The sequence below is a fragment of the Heliconius melpomene genome, chromosome 6, assembly GCF_056956725.1.
Source record: "Heliconius melpomene rosina isolate 202511_hmr_F chromosome 6, ASM5695672v1, whole genome shotgun sequence".
NCBI lineage: Eukaryota > Metazoa > Arthropoda > Insecta > Lepidoptera > Nymphalidae > Heliconius > Heliconius melpomene.
This window is the reverse complement of record NC_140394.1, coordinates 11,976,354-11,991,271: the sequence shown is the minus strand read 5'-3', so window position 1 is coordinate 11,991,271 and position 14,918 is coordinate 11,976,354. Positions and strand designations below refer to the sequence as shown.

Genomic DNA, 14,918 nt, shown 5'->3' with positions numbered 1-14,918 from the left:
ACTGATTTTCTCATCATTCATTTTATTTAACAAGTGCAGTCCTAATATTTAAAGTGATATTAAAAGTAATTTTAAGAACTTCAAAATTACTACTTACTATTCAACATTTTTAATATTGTAGAATTTAATAGCTGGCTTTGAACCCACGCCTATAAAAAGCGCTTTGACGACAAATCTACCTATACATTCTTATCATGCGTCGGTAAAAGAAATTAGATGTAGATTTTTTCTAAAGAAAGTTTTTTTTCTTATTTGCGGTAGGTATACCTAAATAACTCTAAAAACACAATTTGGAATCAGTCAAAAGTTATAACTTTAAAATTTTGAACTCACTCTCACTACGTTTAGTAGGCGGTACTAAAAAAAACACAAATTTCAATACCCCTATATATTATTAGTGATATCACACAACCCTGCAATACAAAGTACATAAGGGTTCAACCCTTATGTAACTTTAGCCCTCTTATACTATAATATGACTACTTCCTGAGTCGGCACGCGTATATTTATACTAAATTAGTTGATTTTGTATAAGACTTAACGAAATATGTTGGAAAATGTTCTATATTTTATATCCTACTAATATAATAATTGTGAAAGTTTGTTCCTTTTGCACGTAAAAATTACTGAACAGATTTAGGTGAAACTTTACTGTAATATTGCTTACACAACAGAATAACACATAGGTTACAATTTACGAGTATGTAGGCGTTTTGTAAAATAAAAAAAGAAATTTTAGGCGGCTCTCAAAATGCGTCTTAATAACATAATCGATATAATATCGATATCGATATATACCTATCAATAATGGTATAGTCCTCTCATGCGAGACCGCGGGCGCGGGCTAGTATATCAAAGTTAAAACGCTACGTCATGAGACAAATGCTCTGTGCCGCTGGGGGGTAACCAACCCTTGATTTGAATATTTTTTTCCATTTCTTTTTTATTTTTTTATAGGTACTTCATGTATGTTATATACCTATACATATGTTTGATGTTTTTGATTTTGCTTTTATTAATAGGTTTCATGATGGATGCGAATTTATTAATAACATTAAAAGGAAGTCAAAATATTATTAATATTATTAACTTCACTCCGTATCTCGTATATAGCAGAATAGGCAGATGGAACCTAGAGTTGAGACAGTCAGTTTCCCACTAACCTATGAAATGAAATCTATATATAAAAAAAACTCTTCCATTAATTACTAAGTGATTGATAGACAATACACAGATAAACCTTCTGGATTTAGAAAATTGACTTTTGTCATGTATGTACTTTGGGTAATGTAAGGTAGGCACCAGGAGTAGGATTTCGCGAAATTCCTACGGGAAAGAAAGAATTTTTCCATTTAACGTCTTAAAGCTCATGCAAATAAAGTTGAGGGCAACGTCAAGTAATTTAAATATAATTTTCCCAAATTAAAATCGAAGCCATAACCTTCAGGTATTTCTAATATATAAAAAACGAGCGGGAATTGAATCCACACTCGTCACAATGTAACTGACATCTTTATATTATGTTATTTAAAAGCAGATGTATATAATACTTTATAAAACCATTAACTAACAATAGAAGTTTTATTATTCAATATATCCATAATATCACCAATTTTAAAAAGGAAAAAATTGTTAGGCGTGTTCTCTTTCTAAGGTGGAGGTTCTGTAGGTAATTTTTTTTGTGTTTTTGTAAGTTGGGAATAATGTACGTGGGCGTATCTAGAAATTTTAGTTTTATAAAGCTTAAACTGCTCGGTGTATTTTCCAGGGTGAACCTCGATTTTAAGCTAAAGTACTGAAATAGAAATTGATCTTTTGAGTTTAATTTCTCAGACTTAATTTTTTGTTAGTAAAAATTTAAGGTGAGCACTATAGTATTATGTGATGGGAACGGACCATCTAGTTTTCATTAGAATTTTTTTTTAGTGCTTCCATGTACACCCCAATGATGTTACATGCAATATTTTTGTGTCCTGTGCGATGTTGTTTCGTCTGTACATTGTCTGTCAGTCACAGAAGGCGGGACGGAAAGAAGCGATATATATCGATTTGTCGACATTGATCCTTATGTAAAAATGTATAACTGAAAAAGTAACCTTTTCTCCATATAGTGTCTAGACTCACAAAATAAAATTGATTGTGTGGTGGATGTCGGACAAAACGCTGTTTGACCTACGACTCTCAAATATGAGATCTTCTTTCTTTATGAATTTTACGTTTTATATCCCGTAGAAAGAAGCTTAGGCAGATCGAACTTAGGGTTTTGAGGACATTGTGTATTGAGTGGTGGGAAACAATACCACGCTTTGTCTTGTTACCAGAGCGAAGAAATGCAAATAATTCATTTCACCGAGAAGTAATCGAACGAACAATCTTCGCTTTACTATTAGACAGCCAAATATAATATATCTATATTTACAAAATATCTCCCATGGTCATTCCAATGCGGATCCCCAAAAAACTGTTCAAAGTATTAATCATAAGAACACAGGCCGCTGCGATGACTTGACGAAAAGTTAAAATTCTTTTTAAAAATTTTGTATGCGCCTGTCATTCCGTACCGAAGACCAGTTTACTCGGGACTCCAAATGAAATTGATAATTTTATAAGAATTATATTGGAAAATGGGGAGGAGGGAGTGTTTTATCACTAACTAGCTTTTGCCTGCGTGGTGTACCTATAGGACGCATAATTCTTTCTAAACGCCGTAGATAACTATGTAGTAGTCTGACCACTGGAACATTAAATTATATGGCTTAACGTGATATCATATAGCTTTCTTCTAAGCTAAGGTAGAGGTTATATGGACTATCCTAATATACAAATTATTTTTCAGTTTGAACGAGTAGTTTTTGAGATTAGAGCGTCCAGCCAAACGCATACTTGAGCTCTAACTAATTATAGTGATCAAACTCTAAACTTTGCATATATAGAGCAGAAAACCCATGTAAGATGGAAGGACCTCAATGACATAATTGTTTGAAATATGGATATTTTTGAAAAACATTTAGACGATAAACAGCGTTAAACTCCGGCAAACAAAATAAACACTTTTCATTCGAACGTTCTCATTCTACTGACGCTATATCTAAAGTATGTAAACACAACCTTAATTTAATATCGTGTACTGTGTTAAATTGCGCTTTTTACTTATTAGCTTTCAAGAAAAATGCTTAAAAATAATATAACATGTCAGTTTTCTATATGGTTTAGTATGATCCTTTTCAAAGCAATTTTTGCGACTTTTACCTCTCGCAACTCAACTTTTTACTCAAAAAGATAGAGTTCAACTTAAACTGGCTCAATTCAACTTTATTATAACCGCCGCAAACGTGTCGTCCTCGAAATTTCAAAGATAATCGACTTATTGTCTTTTTTTATCCTCCTTTTTACAACTAAGGATACCTACATGTGAAATGGGTTTCTTATTAAAGTTATATGAAAATGAAATTATATATCATCATTCGAGTGTTCAATTATTATGATGGTGGCACCTGGTTGAATTTTATTTATAATTGTTTTTCGTTTGTACTTTTTTAAGCATTACGCTGTAGAATACGAATAAATACAAACCAGGTTGATGGGATAGGTACAGCATATAGCAGTGTAGGCAGAGAGACCTAATGTTTGACACTACATTCCCATTAAACACTTCCTTTCTCCACTTTCCGCCGAATTCTTGAAACATAGCGTGTTGAATGGCGGCCACCATGAAGTTAGCTGATTTGAGTTTAGGATTTCTTCTTACTTTTGATTATTTTCTTCCGGAGTGAACAATGCGCAAAAGCTCACAAAACCTATCTTCAGGGAGGCCACGACTCTTCGAAGTCCTCGAGTCATCATCGAGCTGGTAATGAAGCAAGGACCTGAATAGTGAAACTCTTCAAAGTTTCTTAGTAAGATTTAGGTGCACATAATGTATGACTCCGATTTATGTTTTTATATTTTTTATTTTAGAAAAACGTGTTTTTAGTTATAATATAGGTCCTAGTAACAATTTATCGATCGCTTAGTTAAAATTTTATTCAAAATTCTAAGTTATTTTAGTAGTATCTTCGTATATCAAGATTAGAGAACCCCGAATTCGGACTCGAATATGCAACTATCCTCTTTTAACAAAATTCCTGAGTTTCTAACATCTAACAATAGGTACTTCCTACAATCCATTTCAATAATAGCTACCATGACAAACCCCGTGATTAATGGTACACTGACGTCTCAATCCCATGAGATTGCGTTCATTAATAATGTTTATTGTATACAAAAACATACATACATACGTACGTACGATTATTATTATATATAATGTATACTTAAAAAGGAATAGGGGAATCGTCTATACAAAGTAACTTGCCCGAATCAATGAATTTTGTTAAAGTTGAACAACTATTTTTAAGTTTTTTTTACTGTTCGAGGTGGTTCTAGGTTCGATTCGATTGGGATTTGGGATTGATTTTGTTTTATTTCCCTCTATTTGAGACGCGGCGTTGAGGTCAGCCACTCGACAAGCAATGCCTTCCGAGTTCGGCAGAATGTGGGGAAATGTCTTAATGGGAACGGAGTGTCTTAAAATTGCGTCTCCAGGTTCCTTCTACCTACCTACTGCTGCTATGTGCGGAATACAGTGTGAAACTAAAAAAAACACCATATCATGAATTCGGGGAGTGAAAATTAACCTTGATATCAGGTTCCTTCTGCCTACTTCGATATTCGGTATATAGCGTAATACAATATAGGTATGTATATTAGGCAATGGAGGGGTAAGGGAGCACTAAGAAAGCCCGAAATAGTCACGAAGACGGGAAAAATAGGATTATCCATTTACGCCTTAAAAGTTGCTATGCGATAGTAGGTTAAAACTCAACTCGATGAAAAGCTTGTATGAAAATTATTTATTTTACCTGATTTTGTAAGAGAAAGCACGTTAGGTTCTGTATTCGTCACCAATTCGCAATATATCTAAAATGGGCGGAGAGTAGAATTTAAAATTGATTTAGTAGGTACAAGACTTTTCTGCGGTATATATAATTATTTCATTTCCTAATTCTATTAACAAGACAAAACGCAAACGTTTAGTTATATCACTCAACGAAGTGTCTTAACACTATGTTTTCTCTTCCTACAAAGCTATACGCTGGATACAGCATAAAGGTGACTTTGCCATGCGAAAGATTTGTACGGGAAATTCTTTCTTTCCCAAAGCATACCTATATGAAAATTTATAATGGTTTTTTTTTATTGTATACTATAGTAGTAACTAGTATAAAGTTACAACTAGGCACCCATGTAGGCGGGTGCATTGAACTTCGTTGTTGTGATGATTATCAATTTCCTACGAACTGTTACATCATCGTGAGTTAAATGAAAAAAATGCTTGTTAACAGTGAAAATACAACAAATTGTTGTAAATAACTATAGGTAGTGAAACACGTGTTCTTTTATAGGTAGAAGTAGGTGAGGTAGGTATAGAGAAGTTAGTGTTGAGACACTCCATATCCCACTTTTGTTATCTAAGACGACTGCTTTGTGGGTATAAATATACTTTTATACTCATTTTATAAAGCTGAAGAGTTTTTTTGGTTGAACGTGCCAATCCCATGAACTACTCTTTCGAATTGAAAAATTATTTTTGTGCCGTATAGTCACGCTACGACCAATAAGAGTAGAGTGACAACAAATAAAATATAGCAACAACGGGAGAAACTATAGTGCGTGTAGCGTAGCTCTTAGATATTCGTATCTCCATTTGATCACGTGAGTAAGACCACAAGTAAGAAACTAAGGCCCCCCTCTCAACTCGGAGATCAGTCTTGAGATGCCGTTTTCATTCTTAGATTATTAATTAGTTTTAAATATCTGTAACCTTATCCGGATTTTTTTGTAAAATAGTCACGTTCCGTCTCCACTTTTTGATAATTTTAGAGACATTGCCAATTGAGTGGCATAACCCAACACCGCGCTTTAATTAATAACTTACGTAATAGTTTTTATTAGTTGTAGTTCTTTTTTATGAAATATTTCATCTAATTTTCCATAAATGAAATCTTTAGTAGAATCGTTTAATGAACATAACGCCACTCATATCACCTTCCTGGAAGGAGGTAGGTACCTACTGCTGAAAAGATTCGGCAACAAACTCAACAGTTGCTTTTTCAACGGGCAACGGTCTGGTGGCTAGACTTTAGCTTTGAAATATCTAAATATAAATGTTATTTTTTATTTATTTAGCCAAATTTTTGATAAGTAAAATTTGTAGGGTGGGCAAGACTATTCTGGGATGGGCACGTCACACCCGGCTCCCTCTGTTCCTACGCCTATGGGTACCTAGTATTAGAGACACGTATTGAGTGCCAGAACTTTAACACACAAAAATGTTCACTCCTAGATAATGAAGGAACCTATGACCCTTGGCATTAATTTACTCAATAACCAGCCAACCAACAAGTAAATTCCCCATATCGGTAGCAAAATGGCGTTCCCCCAAGTTTCATTAAAATAAAACACCAGACCATTTATAAAAGGAAAAAGATTAATGCCTCCACACAATACGTAATAAATTAAAAGCAATGTAGAATCCAATATGCCGGCCGCCATTTTGCCTCCTTCTGCCCTCCCATTGGTCGTTTTGTTTAATCAATACAGACCATCTCAGTACTAAAACGTTTTATCTCAAGCTTCTCATCCATATTGTCCTAAGAATTAGACTTATATTCGTCTAACAATCGTTCGTTTGTGAGCCTGTAGGTTTTGTCGGACGATTCTGGGTCGTATTAATTGTGTGTAGAGCTTCAATTTGTATGATTTGTATGTATCGTTGTATGGACAATACAATATTGGAACGTATTTCTAGCAAATAAAGTGCGTTTTGTACTAAATTTGAGTGAAATAAGGGTGTTTCTTGTTAGAATAGGGTTGGAGGTGGTAAAAACAGCTCTACATTCTATATACAGGGGTTACATTTGTGTGGATGATTTTCAGGTGTATTTCTATGGTGGTTAATGAATTTGGTTGTTTTTGGTGTTGGATTTTGGACTTTATGTGTTGCAGATAAGGATGAATTTGTCTTGGTCCGTTTAAATAGATTTTTAGGGCATATCTACATTAGAGGGATTGTTTTTGTGTTTTTCGTTTTAATTTGGTTTCTATATTAGAAATAATTTGATTACTTTGGACAAAAATATTTTTGTAAACTAATGAATATAATGAGTCATTTAAATATTTTAGTTTGGCGTAATTAACAAAAAAATCACATTTTTAATGATATCTAACATCAATCGTTCTTCTAAAGATTCTTCACGCATTTATATCTATTGCTAAATGTTATCATCTTAACACTAGGTTCAATATTTCGTCTTTTGTTACCAAGATCTGTTTTCGTACACACTCTAATCTACTTTGCTCGGTCTTCATGATCCTCAATGGTAAGTCTATAGGCTCTCATATCGTACATCGACGTCTTGGGCGATATAGAAAAGCACTTTCTTCTGATATAGTTCTTAGGCCTGATATACCTCTACGTATAACTGACGAAGTGCTTATAATTTGCAATAAGAATATTTAGATTTTATTTTCACTATTAATAAGCAAAATATTATCTAAAATCACCCTTTTTGATAAGGTACATTGTAAAGATAGATAAAGCCTGGAGTTTTGCCACTCAATAATGCTATTTCTAAGTATACTACAAGTGTAAAACGGAGTGTCTTATCACTAACTTCCATCTGCTTATCGAGATATACGGGAAAAAGCGTGAAGGTAAAATTATGAAACTGCCACATCCCTCTAATGTGAAACGTACTCTACAACCAGCAGGATATCACAAAAACAGCGATTCTATTAATCTTCCCTTTTGTTCTGGATCTTATTACTTTTTTATCAATACTAGGATTGTTTTTTGGATTTTCTTTTTAATATTATATATTTTATATACGAATATACGTATATACCTACATAATATGTAGGTATATACGTACCTATGTACGGTTCTACGAATAATATATTGATTGAACTTAGACGCTACAGTCTAAGCCAGACCGATCGTGGCGTAGGGGTACGAGCGTGCGACTGTGAACGCTACATGTAAGGAGGCAAAGCGCGGCGTTGACTTCCGCCAATCAATACGTAATGCCCATAATTTGGCGGAAAGTGGGGAATGCAAGTGTCTTTATGCAAACGGAGTGTCTTAACATTATGCTCTAAGGTTCCCTCTGCCTACCATGCTATGATAGGAGTACAGTGTGAAGCTATTAACAAAAGAAAGAAGATAACCTTTCTATTTTCTATTTACTACGGTATTGAAGAGGAAATCTAATGCTGCAGTTTTTCTGCGTTACAGCGATAAACAGCGTTTTTTGACGCTGTTTTCCATCCCATGCCCATCCTGCATAGGTATGAGGAATATAACGTGAAAAACAAAAAATATATATATTTTTCATATATATATTTTTTAATGTAACAAATACATTTACAAGCCTCATTAATAATATTCATATTATGTAGCTGATACTGTCTGTACTGCGACGCTTGTGGATTCGCTTCCCATTATGGGGAATTAAATATTTAATATTTCTTTGGTAACGAGGTTCCTTCGTTCGAGGTTCCTCTGGTAACGAGACAAAGCGCGTCATTGTATTTCGTCACTCAACACAATGCCTCAAGAAGTGGGGAACGGAAGTGTCTTATGCGGAACGGTGTGTCCTGCCACTAGGTTCCCAGGTCCCCTATGCCTACCCTACTATGTGCACCATATTCATCGTGCATGACGAAATTAATTTTTTAGAGTAGCCCTCTAACCATTAGTGAAACTAAAAAGTTCGACATATTTTTTCCCTAAAAGTATCTTATCTCAGAAGCAGTTTTTTTTTGAACTCAGGTACCTCAAGTGTTAATGACAGTAATTTTGCGGTTTTCTCACATAAAAGTCGCCTTTTGTTTTGTTTTACAAAAGGATTTCTTCAAAAGATGTTGTAGGCACTACAGTAGTTAGATGACTGGTGATTTTAGTAGTTTTTTCTCATATCTTTCACAGTGTAGGCCGCTTAATTTTGTTTTAGTGATTAGAAAAATATTCGTGTTTTTATTTTTTTTTATGTACCACCTAACAGGACTTGGAGCCACTCGGATACATTTCTAAATATAAGATATGTATTTGGCTTCACGCTGCTGCTATAACACTACAATAGATCTAGAGCACTTGGTTAGGTTTCTTCAAACAGGGGGTTCCGTTGAGCACGACTTTTAGCTCGGTTTCCACAGCAAGCGGACTGGCCCATTAAGGACTACGTTGAACTCACTAGAGTAAACTCCATACTAAATAGTCGGGCGGAAAGGACCGAGCGAGGAGAAAGAGTTGAAACGAACTCGCTCCGTTCTAAGCGGTGGACTCTCTGTTGGTGGAAATGTAAACCTTTATTTTATTTAGAAGGAGTCCGTTCCACTTGAGCGTTACCCACTAATTTCTCTTTCGTAGAGGAAAGCGGGCTGAATTAGTGTTGAACATCTCTACATACATGAATATTCCGCTACGTAGTGTAGCGTACTAGAAAAATTGTAGTGTATTTATAGCTTTAGCAGTCCATGGTCTTACTGTATGGCCGACTCTTGACATTACTTGTATTAGACTAGGTTTTTGTTTTTTATGGAAAATATAAGGCTAACGAGCGTTCGGGTCCATCAGGTGATGGTAAGGGATCAGCGCCGCCCACGACCCTGTGTAACACCAGAGGCGCTACTATATCAGCTTCACGCTGTCTCCCGCATACAGCAGGGTAGGCAGAGGGAACCTACTATTAATACACTCTCTGTATCAACATCTTAGACTTAAAAGAAAGTAAAGAAAAAATACCTATTATGATTTCTGTTCACCATCTTTCTGCCTTTAGGCTTATCACATCGTGTAATATAGGTAGGTACCTAAAAATATAACATTGTTATTTACCATCACGCTGTATCCCGCATATGGTAGGATAAACAGAGTGAACCAAGTGGTAAGACACTAAATTCCCCACGCAACGCCCAAATTTTGCCTTGTTACCAGAATTAGCGAGGATATCCAAATATTTAATGTCCTCGCATGCGAATCGAATCCACAACCGTCGCGCTTACAGTTAGACGATGTGACCTACAATTGCTACAACTACAAAAACTAGACATTATAGTATAGTAAATGTTTTTTATAAACATTTTCATAGACTGGCCGCGGCTCAGAAAACCGCTGACAGATGATGACTGGCCGCCATCTTGTGATGTCACGGTGACTCGAAATGTCTACTTCCGGTGGAGAAAGTGTTTTTAAAACATGCACAATGATTGTGAAAGCTGAATTAAATGGCGATTTTTTAAATATTTTCAACTAAGTATTTCGTAGCTCCACCATACAATGTCTCGAAAATTCGACGGCAAATGAGGAACGGAGTGTCTTAAGTTCCATCTGTCTACCCAACTATAGGCGGAATACAGTGAAACTTTTAAATGTTTATTGAGGCTAGTCGTGGTGCAGAGGCATAAAGTGTGACTCAAAAGTCGACTGTCTGTGGATTTGATCGCGACTCGAGTAAATATAAAATATTTATTTAAGTTTATATGTATCGTCATTTATTCGCCTTGATGTCGAGGCACAGCGCGGCGTTGAGTCCGCCGCCACTCAACACGCTATGCCAGGCAATTCTAGATTTCGACCGAAAGTGGGGAACGGAGCGTCTTAATTGTGTGCAGGATACAGCGAGCGGGAGGGAGCCTAGTACCAACACAAAAATATTATGTCAATACAAAAGAGTAGTTCTTAAGATTAGCGCGCTTAGCCCAACAACTTCTTCAGTTTTATATGGATGGATTTTAAATTCATTTCTTATCGGATAGTTTCACGTTTATCCGTTAGCAGATATAGTCAGGGGTAGTCTGAGGGAACCTAGGAGCCTAGTGTTAGGACATTTCCCTCTCTGCTTTTCGCGTAATTCTTTAGGCGATGCGTGTTGAGGGATGGAGGTCATCGCCGCACTTTTCCTTGTTACTATTAAAACTATTGACTTGACTTTGACTTTGACTCAGCCTAAAATCGAAAAACGGAATGTTTTAGGACTAGGTTCCCTCTGCCTACTCTGGTTTATTGAAGATACCGCTGAAACTAATGAAATCTAACGAAAATACTAAAAACTGCTGCTAGAGGATGACATGGATGTGACCTTAGGGCGTCATCGTGACTGACGTTTATTTGAAAAGCTTCGGACTAAAGCTTATTTAACAGTGATTTTTTCAGCTTCACGCTGTATCCCGCATATAGGCTGGAAAGGCAGCGGGAACCTAGTGTTAAAACACCCCGTTCTCCACTTTCTGCAAAATTTTTCAGACATTGTCTGTTGAGTTGTGGAACTGAACGTTCTGAACTGAACTTGTTAACAGAGCGACGAAATAAAAATAAAACTGTCCCCCGACTAGTATTTGAAACCATAACGTTCAGGCTTACACGATGTGCCCCTGCACCACGACGGCCTGATATTTTTTATATTGTATTATATGTAGTGAACATTCTCTCTGCTCTCCCTTGGCAGATATATTTTAGGGGAGTTGACCTCTAGTTTTTACATGGCTTAATGAAAATGTGGCACAAAACTATCATATTTTCCTAATTAAATATGAAAAAAGGCAATTTTGTTAAAAAAGGAAAAACACACACACAAAGATGCTATTTAAATAACTAAAAAGTTTTAAAAAAACCTACCTGGGTAAGTAGGAGGTACCTACCCTATATAAACGTATGTCATACCTGTATAACTGTTGCCTAAGCTGGATTATATATCACATTTAAATCAAACATTAAATACTACGCCACGATGTCGTTTTTAAGTTTTTTCTTATTAGTTCCTATCAAAAATGTATTACTAAATAGCTCTACTTATTTATTTTACTTTTCAATAAAAGTTCAGGATAAACTGTGAAGTTCTAACATTGATAGGTAGGTACCTAACTTTTATAATTTTTTGTTTTTTTTTAATATCTGACATCCAACTGAGGCAGTCCTGGCGCAAGAGTGCGACTGTAAACGCGACGGTTATGGGTTCGATTCTTACTCGGAGAATGAAATATTTAATATTTTTAATTTCTTCGCTCTGATAACTAGGCAAATCGCGGCATTGGGTTCCGCCACTCAAAGCCTCCGCCAAATGCCCCGTGAATTCGTCGGAAAATGGAAAATAGAAGTGTCCTAACACTAGGTTTCCTCTGCCTACCCAACTTCGTGTTAACGCGGGATACAGCATAAAACTAAATAAAAAAAACAAAAAAAACAATTGAAAGTAGATAGAAAAATAGTAGTGCACAATCACTACACATTCCATGTCAATTGTTATTAATGTTCTTTTTTCTTCTATATTTTATCTTAGACATCGTGAATTAAGACTGGACACTATAGGTTTTATATAAGCTTCACACATAAAAAGAAATAAACTAAAAATCCTGTTTCCCCCAAAAGTAAAAATACAATACCCCAATTACACTATAGGTATTTTTTCCCTAAAGTAATTTCGAGACCCTTCTGAACCTATCTCTTTCTAATACTCACACCCACATACGTTGGAAAAAGATAGCTATATATTGTCAGTCACGTCTCAAGTAGGCCCCGCCCCGTAGGCTTTATTGGTTGGAAATTTAAAAAAAACAGCGTGTGTAAGGTAAGGGACAAAAAGGTTCTACATTTTGCCTTCAGCCTGTATAGAAGTGTGTCCTGTGCTCAAGAAAATTAAAAAAATAATGCACAGACTATATAAATATATATGTCGAATACAGATAATATATTGATGGTACAGATTGTGTAATTTGATGATTTTTGCAGTATAAAAGTGTGTTTTTTGTGTGTGCTGTGTTTTTGTGTGTGTTCTTGTTAATTGTCGAGGTATGTTCTTTTATTTCCCTTTTTTAGGATTAAAAATAGTCATAATTTATTATTAGTATTAACTTATTAAGGTTTTGTTGCACGGCGTTGAGTTCCGCGCGCAATGTCTTATGAAAATTAGGCGGTGCGTGGATGGAGTGTCTTAGCACTAGGTTCCTTCCGCCTACCTTGCTATATGCGGAATACAGTGTGAAGTTGTTTTTAGGTACTTTAAGTAATTTTAATATAAAGTTGTAAAGTTGTATAAGGTTGTTATTCATTCTATTCCCTTTTATAAAAACGAATATTTAAATAAATATTTTAAGTATTTCTGAATCTGAATAGACGAAGCTCGGCGTTGATTTTCGCCACTCAGCACGCAATGTCTAGAAAATAGGGAGGAAAATGAGAAAAAACGATAAGCCAAAAAAATTTTTAAATTAAAATCTTTAGAATCTCATACACGATCACCACATCATTGTGTTGTTATATACCTATATTAAACAATAACATTATAATTCCTTATATTGAAAAGAACAACTGTTCAGTTGCTTGCCGTCTCTTCTTAGCAGAACTGCTTTCCAAGCCTGAGACATGTTTATTTGATTTTACTTTATTTTGAAATTGTTACTTTTTAACCTTCACGCCGATTATAACCCGCACTTGGCAGGAAAGGCAGAGGGAACCTGTGTTAAGACTCTATTCCCATTAAGAAACGGCGGAAGGTGGGGAACGGCTTCTTAACTTCCGCGGAATTGTCGGGGTATTGCGTGTTGAATGGTGAAACTCAACGCCGCGCGTTGCCGCGTTATCGGAGCGAGGAAATTAGGATATTAAATAATTAATGAAGTAGAATAAATGAAGATATGAAAAACCATCGTGGCGCATGGGCACAAACGTGTGCCCATTGGATTCGATTTCTACCATGAATGGGAATTAATATTTAATATTACATGCTACCTATATAGAGACGCTACGATTCGGTATAAGAACAATATTCAAGTCTAATATTATTCTTTTAAAATATAGTTTTAATTTAATTTATAATTAATTTAACTACTTTATACCTATATGTTTTTTATACAATGTTTATATACTTTACTTTAATAAGCTAAAGTTTAATAGCAGTTATAAGATACAAATACTAGTACCTACAGAAATTTTGCCGACGGCATATAACAATTGTAGAGCCACTTATAAAAATACGCAATGAGCGTTTCTTGATCACAATACCTAAGGTGACTAGTATAAAGTTCATATCTTAATAAAATAAACATTTATATTTATTTCTAGCGACCCACTCGTGTCGGACGAATCCTCCAAACACAATTATTTATTTGTTTAACAGAATTACTTTTGCTGACGTAATAACAATATCATTTTAAAGACAATATCCATACCTACATGGAAAACTGGAGTATCAGCAAATTTAATTTGGTCGAACCAAATACCAACTGCTTTGTGAAATAGTGAAAACTACATTTAAATCGGTTAATCCGTGTCTGACATTAGCGTGCAAAGGGTGACAACATTTTTAAACATCATTTGCTTGGGTTCCATTACATTGATAAATGCCTCTAATAATAGATTTTTCAAATATGTAATCAGTTACAGTTTTTATATGTACCTACCTACCTACCACCTATCTGTAGATATGTAATGCAATCCAATTGCCAAAAAAACCGCGTATTTATACTTTCATAGAAAGCAATACCCCGGAGGATTTCAAACAAACCAACACTCCAGAGTATAAAATTGTAATATTTTGACATTTCATATGTCACTTTGATAGATCTGATTGAATGTGACAGACTATATATAGCTACATGAATTTGATCGATTGATCTTAATTTAATAAGATTTTTTATATTACCATCGGTAGGTACATTTCTAACTGATTTTGCGGGTATAAAGTACACTTACCATTATTTATGAACCGGTTTAAATAAAATAAACACTAATTATTAAAGGAATTTTGCCAAAATACATTAGTGGAAGCTGCATTTAAATCGGGTAAGCCGTTTCAGTGATTAGCGTGTACAAATGCACAGAC

At 35.0% G+C, this 14,918-nt stretch overlaps 1 protein-coding gene across 4 annotated transcripts in view; it reads left to right on the top strand.

The window, feature by feature from the left end:
- Nucleotides 1-14,918, top strand: part of LOC146538533 (segmentation protein cap'n'collar-like) — a 95,686-nt gene that overhangs the window by 37,154 nt on the left and 43,614 nt on the right. The gene's annotated exons all lie outside the window — the stretch shown is intronic.